The sequence below is a fragment of the Rosa chinensis genome, chromosome 5 (assembly GCF_002994745.2).
Source record: "Rosa chinensis cultivar Old Blush chromosome 5, RchiOBHm-V2, whole genome shotgun sequence".
NCBI lineage: Eukaryota > Viridiplantae > Streptophyta > Magnoliopsida > Rosales > Rosaceae > Rosa > Rosa chinensis.
In genome coordinates, this window is record NC_037092.1 from 71090169 (window position 1) to 71098741 (window position 8573).

The following is an 8573-nucleotide window of genomic DNA, read 5'->3' on the forward strand; positions in this document are numbered from 1 at the left end:
GGCAGTCCCATCTATCCACCGCCTCCTATTCCGGTTGGCAGTCCCTTCCGTTGCGTCATCTGGGTGGCAGTCCCTCCTAGATGGCATGAGATGACTAGACAGCAGTCCTTTCTAGTCATCAAACGAGCCTCATGAAAAGGATGTGTTTATAAGGATTGAGGATGAGATTTTAAGATATTTCAAGATGTTCTTGTTACGTGATTGAGATTTCAGTAAAGAGGATGATTAAGAGTGTTTTCAAGATTGTTACTGCATGCGAGATTTTAGAGAATAACTTGGGAAAGCATTAAGTTTTACTTATACATTTGAAAGTACTTATTTTTCGTCCACTCACTCTAACGGATTTTAAATGTTTTCCCCTGGGCCCTTCGGTTTTAAATGCCCAGTTTGCAGGCCAGTTTAGCTTGAGGTCGAGCGTACTTGGGGTTGAGGCATAGCTGTCATAGCTTCCGCATTATAAAAGTATTGGTCGTTTATCTTGTATTCTACCTTCTTGTACGCCTAAGAAATAGATTGCTCTGATAACTCTTGAGATTATTATTCTTAAGTTTCAGAATTGTTTTGTGATATGGGAGATGTTGTAATATAGGGAGTAGGGTGGCTCTAGGAGAATAAGGATGGATGATTTAGAAGTGTAAATGTTTTTCTACAGGTTTTGGGTTGTCCATTTTTAGGGGAAGTTCTGTCAAATTTTTGGTAGAATTTCTTCTAAGGTGGGCCCCGCAGGGCCTCTTCGGATTTCAGGGTGAAATCCGGGGCGGGTCCTGTCATTCTCAACCTCTCTTCGAGCTTATGGCTCTCGTCATTGTTGGTGGAGTTCTTCAATTTGAAGAAGGAACGAGGCCAAAGAATTCATTCACTATTGTTCATTGGTAAGCCTCTTTCTTCGTCGATCTTAGGGTTTCGACTTTGGTTTGTTTTGGGTTTTAGGGTTTTCTTGGATATTGATTTGGGGGTTTAATTTGCATTGCTAAGGGTTTACAAATGGATTTGGGAATGGTTTGTTCTTCAATTCGATTTGGGTGTTTTATGGGTAAAAATTTTCACTAAAATTTGCTAAAAATTTGATTTGGGGATGGTTTGTTCTTTTGATCAAAGTGATGTCAGCTGAATGAGTAGAGCGTTAGGATTTTAGTTCGTGGGTATTCTAGAGCTGGGTTTAGTAGTGGGGGATTGGATGTTTTGGATTTTGGTGTTGTGCCCAATAGGGTTATATATAATACTTTGGTTTCGAGTTTTTGTAAAGAAGGCAAGACTGATGAGTCTGAGAAATCAGAGGGTATGTTTCTGGATGTCATTACTTTCAATTCTCGGATATTGGCTCTTTGTAGTGCAGGGAAAATTCTTGAAGCCTCTAGAATATTTAGAGATATGCATATGGATCAGGCTTTGGGTAGATAAGGAAATGGAACCCAATATTTACTCATATAACATTGTGATAAATGGGTTTTGCAAAAATGAGATGCTCTATGATGCAAGAATTGTGATGGGTCTAATGGAAAGAAACAATATTTTGCCATATACGGTTTGCTTCTGATTTAGTTATGCATTTGGGGACTACCTCAGTGGTGCTTCAAGACTTGGTTGCTTTCAATTATGTAAAGAACTATATATGTACTTAAACTATCTGATTTTTGCTTCAAAAATTTGTAGGAACAATCAAGGTCTACTAGTTAGGGTTAGGCATAAATGTAATGCTTTATGCCTTTATCATGGTTCCTTTAGGTTTCTACTGTATTGTAAGTTCTGCAACAATGGCAGTTCTTATATGGTAGTGTCATTCTCTGTTTCAGTATTCCACTCTTGGTTTTTAGGACTTTCTTTAATCTTATTTGCTTGTGTTATTGCTCGTCTCTCCTTTATCGCTGGCATGTGGGTTAGTACTTTCTGTATCCTATCATATCTTTGCTTACATGTTTTTTGTGCTTCCAAATGCAGATTGTCCACCTTAGTGTCTTTTGGATGGCTATGTATGTTTCTTGGAGAAGACCTACTATTGCTTTATTTTTTAAGGTAATACCTTCCCATTTTTTACATATGTAGAGAATATAAGGGTTTTTAAGTTTTAGAGCTTGCATGTAATGTTTGGCGTTTTACTTTTGGGGTTGCTGGTTTGTCCTAATATCCATCTACTATGTTTGCCTAAATTGGTTCCGTAATGGAGAGTGGTTCTGAACAAGAAGAGGATTTCACAAGACGTGATTGTACGGTCTGGTTTGAAATGGGTTGGCCAGATTTCTTTAATTTTATAATTCAAGGTCTGTGCTTTATCCTTCTGTACCTTGCTTTTTGTGTTTGTACTGTGCAAGATATGGTTCAGAACAGTTTATGCATGTGTAGTGGGACAGTATTCCGGTGCTGAAAACAGAAAGGTTTACCAAGTTGTTGATCCAAGAAGTCATGGAAATGTGCTAACTTCCCAAAGAAAGAACAATTAGCTAGAATTCTGCATAAACAGCTCTGTAGCACAGCTCTGCAACACAGCTCTCTTTGGTATTTGTTTTACCCTACTTACCAATCTTCAAATATCCTGAAATTTTGACATGTTTATGTTCTGTTAGTTAACAAAGGATCTGGAAAGTTTCATCTTATTCCTAAGCAAGGTGATTTTTCCAAATTTCGTCTGCATTTGGGAAAGTTCATTTTGAATGTATGTTCTGATTATCTGTTGAGATTTGAACTTTTATTTGAATCATTTAACCTCTGGTTCTCATGTATATTGAATTATGCATTTCAAATGGTTGTTTCAAAACTGATTTCATGTCAATTGGACTTCTAATGAATTTTTGGTGAATTTTCTAAGTTGACTATAGTGCTGAGATTTTTTTATATAAATCCTGCAGTTCAGTCGGATTGTGTTCATCTTTTTTCTTGCTTCCCAAACTCCGAATTGTATGAAATTTTAGTATGTTCTAACTTAACATGTTTAATATGAGTCTACAAAATTTCAAGCTCATGGCTAAACCAATGAAGATTTAATAAATTCCCAAATCTAAGCTGTTCATGCCTTAACATTCCAGTTCGCTTATGTCTCCTTTTTGATGTGTGATGCAGATTGCTTTGACCCTTTCGTGTCGATTTTACTGGGAGAGGAGAACTTGCAGATCTTCATGTCAGTCCATATATATGTATGGCAGTTGTGTAGTACTAAGGAACTTTTCTTGTCCCTATACATAGAACTGGTCACTATATGATCATACTTAAACCTATTTTTTTTGTGCCTTCATCGATCATACGTCTAGTATTAGGGAACTGATGGGATTGATCACTATATGTATTGATATATTTTGGTGGAGACAATGACTAATATGGCTTCATTTTGATGACTAATTTTAGATTAGATATGCCCAAATGGCTTTGGTGATTGTTATTTATGAATGATGTTGATATGGTTGAAATCCAACATAGGATTGATGATATATGTTGTCTCAACATATATAGGAACAACTAAACCAAACTATAATCTATTGTTTCTTCTTATTTGTAAACAACAGAAAAGTGAAATCATAACCAATATGAAACAACAGAAAAGTGAAATCAAAATCAATATCAAACAACAGAAATTGCAATCAGACGACAAAACTCACCACATAGATGTTGACTAGAAGAACCTTAAGCAACATATAGCTGACCTTGAAAAGCAATTCAGACAACATATTTGTTAACTAAATGTTAAAATTGGTATATTCAAACAACAGAAACACATGATTCCCAATCAATTAAGAAGCATTAAAACCACATATATATGTCTAAGTCTGTTGTCCATAATGCTTCTGGAACAACATTTATCTGTTGTTTCTTCTTGTTAAAGACAACATAAGGTCACAAATCCTTCAAAGTTGGGTTGTTCAGACAACAGAGCCTTGCGAAATTTCTGTTGTGTGAAGGAGGTGAGACGACGGATGTCTGTTGCCTGATGCTATAAGAGACGGAAGCCGGATACACAACAGAATATTTGCATATCAAATGACAGATATCATCTGTCGTCTGAAGGCATTATTGTCATAATGATTGTATGTGTGTTGATCTCTTCCCACATGCAATCCATATATCGGAAATTGTGGAATTACCCAAAATGGTGTTTCATTGTATGAAGCATACGACATTTGGGATGAAGAATGATAAAAAAAGCCATATGTGCTTCCACCTTGTGAACTTGATTCAATTTCGTAAGTACTTTCTGAGGTTGAACTCAATCATTTTATGATGAGGATAATGAGAATGGAATGAGTTAGGATTATCACTATATTGAGTTCCTATGTCCATTGAGCCAAGACTTGATCGAAGAAAGTGATTCAAACTTATTTAGAGACAAATGGCTATCGCATCTTCCTTGTGTATCCCTAGCTCCAGAATTGTATTCACGATTTGCACCAGGATAAGTAGTATGATCATCACTACTATATTGGTTGTAGTGCCATGATTTTACACTCCCCCTATTGGCTTGATATGGAAAAGCATAATTCCAAGTTGGGTCTTTGTTGCTCCTCAAATTAGGGTAAGAACTTGCCATTATATAGAAAACTAGACAACTACAAAAAACAATCTAAAATTTATGAACAAATTATTTATACTAAAGTGTTCTCATTAGGTTTAAAATTATTATCTTACACTTGTATTCATATTGTAGTTACCTACTAAAACTAATTAAAGAACACATCTTGACAATTTATGTATGGAATATAGGTAGGCACTAAATAAGATTAAGATCTTTGATTATTTCTAACTTTCTACATCCGTTAAATTATCTACTGAGTACTGACTACAATATTTTATCTACTGAGTGATACTAAATAGTTTCATAAATAACAAAAACATGATTACTAGACATTTTTATAAATAATAAATCTCATAATAAAGGAACAATTTAAAATATAATTACCCTTTCGTGTATATAAATTATGCAGTTTTCTGATGAGAGGGCCCTCCAAAACTTGCGGAGCGACCCAGACATGCCAAACCTAGGTTTCGTGATGGCAGTGGGGAGCGTTGTGCTCTCCAGACCAGACAGAGATGAGTGGACGGTGGTGTGGGTTTGGAGAGGTCGTGGCCTCTTCTGCAATGGCGTTGGAATCTTAACCAAGTTTTTCAAAGGCTCCGGTTGAGTCAATTCTTGGTTGAGGGTGGTTCTGTGAAATTGGATTGCCAAATTGGGTCGGAGCTATGATGTTGGTGTCAACGCCGGCAGGTTTCGAGGTGACTGGAATCTGTGTCATTGTGGCTGCGTCAGCTGGCCAAGATTGGGCTCAAGTCGGGGCTGCTAAAGACGCTAGTTTCGGTGGCGTTGGCTTTGCGGTTGTGTGGCCCTTCGTGGAGGCGGCAGGAGGGCCGACAATGACTGGGCTGGTGGTTGGGACTGGTATGCTGGATATCAGTGCGGTGAAAGATCACGGGGTAGAAGATGGTCCGGAAAAATTGGCGGGAAACCTTAGTTTTGAACTAGGTTTACGTTAGTTTGACTGGGCTGGCTTCTGGGCCGAAGCCAGGGATTGGACCTATTTGGCTAAAATATGAAAATGGGGGCTATACACTGTAGACCCTCAAGAAGATCCCAAGGGGCAACCTGATGCCGAGGTTGTTGGCTACTAAGGGGGCTGCAGATGGTGCTGGTTCCAACCCAATGGGGAAGGGACTTGCGCTTTCTTAAGTGCCCTAAGCCTCTAGACATTCTGGATTCAAGCCTTTTGAAGTAGGGGTAATTTCTATAAGCTTTTCTAAGACGTTTCTAGTTGATATTTGTACCACAATTGCGTGCTTGGCAAATTAAACTAGATGAATATTTTTTCATTAAAGAGCGAGATTATTCTTGCATAGATTAGGCTAGATGTTCAGCGAGCGTCCCTTTAGACTTTAATGAGTTTAGTTGTGGCTTAGATAAGTTACTTGGTTTGTCCCGGGATTTCTTATGTAAGTTTTGTTAGACTCTGGCCTGTTTCATGGCTTGATTACTAATGAAATCAATTCCTCTTCAAAAAAAAAAAAAAAATATATATATATATATATATATATATAAATTATGCAACCAACAATATATATAAATTTTAACATACATTTTAGAGCTGAAAATTAACCAAGCTTGTTATTGTATCAAGTTTTCAACTCTTTTTATTTGCTCCAGCTCACATCTCTTTTGATTCTTCACAGTCTTTGCTTTCTCTATTTTTTTTTTGGCTTGCTTTGTGAATTTAGTGATTAGAAGTTATAGGAGAGATTGATAGATATACGTAGATTTAGAATTATTGTGAAGTGTGAACAAACATGATTTGATGGGTTTTTGGGTGTATCTATCCTTGATTTCAAATAGAATCATGATGTGGTTGGAGACTTGGAGCATGTGTACTTTGGTAGCAGATAAAAGCAAAGAGAGTTTTGTTGTATTCAGTTTCAACTTAATTGAAAAAAAAATAAAAAATCAGACCTTCATATTTTGTCGGTGACATATGAATTTCACAGAAATTTCGGACAAAATTTTGGTGTGAATTGTTAAATATATTTTGTTTATGTAGATATTTCAGAAATTAAGAATTTAGTGGAATTGCACGGAAAATTTCGGGAAACTCCTGACAGAAATGATATAGCATATAAATTTCATTTCAGTACTTTAAATTTATAAAAATTTCAGCAGTTTTGAAGAAATTTAAAACCTTGCATAGGATGGAATAATGTAACATGTAGGTGTACCTTTTAGCAGAATAGAATAACGCACTGTTCTAATGGAACAAAGAACAGTATCAATCCACTTTTGTGCAAAATCCATCTTAGATAAAAGTAGGGCTGGGCATTTAAACCCGAAAACCCGCAAATCCGAACTGGCCCGTCAAAGCCTGAATAGTTCGAGCCGGGCCCTATTTTTTTCTTCACCAAAACGGTTCAGGCCGGGCCTTCACTTTCAAAGTGACGGTTAGGGCCGGGCCTTGACATTCAAATTTGGAAAAGCCCGTTAGGCCCGTTTAGGTTAAAAAGAGACAGATGTCAATGTTTTATTGGTCAATATAAGGCCTCAAAATATTGTCATAGGATTAGGTACATTACATTATATTCCCTAGTCCCCACTGAAATACCTAAACCTAAAGTCCTAAACAACTAAATCAGTCTCGCCTCATTTCTTCCCCCTAACCCAATCTGAGAGAGAGAGAGAGAGGCCGCCTCCTTCACAAAGCCGATCTGAACCGAACCCGAGAGCTCCTCCTCTCACCGTTTCTGCCATGTCCGCTAACACCAAGCCCTCTCTCTCTCTCTCTCTCTCTCTCTCTCTCTCTCTCTCTCTCTCTCTCTCTCTCTCTCTCTCTCTCTTCATTCACTTCAGTCTCATCCTAATCAGTTAGCCTTCAATTCATCAATTGTTCCCAAACTCGATCTGAGAGAGAGGCCGCCTCCTTCATAAAGTCGATCTGTACTGAACCCGAGAGCTCCTCCTCCGGCCACTTCCGCCATGTCTGCCATCGCCAAGACCTCTCTCTCTCTCTCTCTCCACTTCACTTTAGTCTCAGCCTAATTAGTTAGCCTTCAATTCATCAAACTCGATCTGAACCTTCATTCAAAATACTCGATCTGAACCTTCAGTTCCCAAACTCGTTCTGAACCTTCAGTTAGCATACTCGATCTGAACCTTCAGTTAGCTTACTCGATCTGGGCAGGTTAGTTTCTCTCTGTTGCAAAAATTCTCTCTCTCTTTGTTCATTTGTTGATTTTGGTTTGATTTTGATGCATCAGATACTGATTCTTTCTCAACTTCTTTTGTAATGCAGATAGTCATAGATTCTTGTTGTGCGACATTTGTAGAAGTTCAGAAAAGGGGAAAGGATTTCTGGAATGAGTTTGATTTTGGGAAGCTTCAATTCGATCAAACTTAAGTTGGTGGCTTTAGAGTTGTGATTGTCTGGTGTTCTTCTTCGAACTAAAGGTGGGTCTTCAGTGTATGATACAAGCTCATCTGATCCTTAAATCTCTTTCTTATATGTGTGCAATGGTAAATTATGATCTGATTCGCCTCCCTGTTTTGGTTGTAACATGGCCACTGATGCTATTATACCATCGTCGACAGCGCCAGTAGAACCAAACCCGAGAGTGCCTGATGCTCCGATTGCACCTACATCTCCGACAACTGCTCGTCCTCCAAGACCACCAAGAAGCAAGAGGAAGAGGGCTGAGAAAAAGGGGGTCAAGCCACTGAAGATCACAACCAGGTCCAATGTCTGGGAACACTTTGAGAAGTTTGATAGGCCAATAGTGGAGGTTGTGGATGGAAAGAAGCAGGAAGTTGGACGTGAAGTAAGAGCAAAGTACAGGTATTGTCAAACTGACCTTGCTGGAGATTTATCTTTTAGTGGCACTAGCACATTAAGAAGGCATGTTGAGATTGTTTGCAAACAATACCCTGGTAGGGCTGATGTAGAGGGGCAACAGGTTTTGACTAGCGATGGGATGGCTGTCCATAGTCTAGTGTCTAGAACTTGGACTGAAGATGCATGTACTTTAGCTGCATGTAAAATGATAGTAGTCGATGAACTGCCATTTAGTCATATAGAGAAACCTGGGTTTAGGCATTTTTGTGAAGTAGCTATCCCTCGTTG

At 38.1% G+C, this 8573-nt stretch overlaps 1 long non-coding RNA gene across 2 annotated transcripts; it reads left to right on the top strand.

Annotated features, from left to right (window-relative positions):
- Positions 1–479: 479 nt before the first annotated feature.
- LOC121049392 lies at positions 480–3307 on the top strand. Of its 2 annotated transcripts, XR_005799910.1 has the most exons (4): positions 480–872; positions 1939–2258; positions 2341–2493; positions 3055–3307. It is a non-coding gene; the product is annotated as an uncharacterized LOC121049392 (long non-coding RNA). The 2 variants fall into 2 exon arrangements; XR_005799909.1 differs by having other exon boundaries at positions 1939–2493.
- Positions 3308–8573: the final 5266 nt, after the last annotated feature.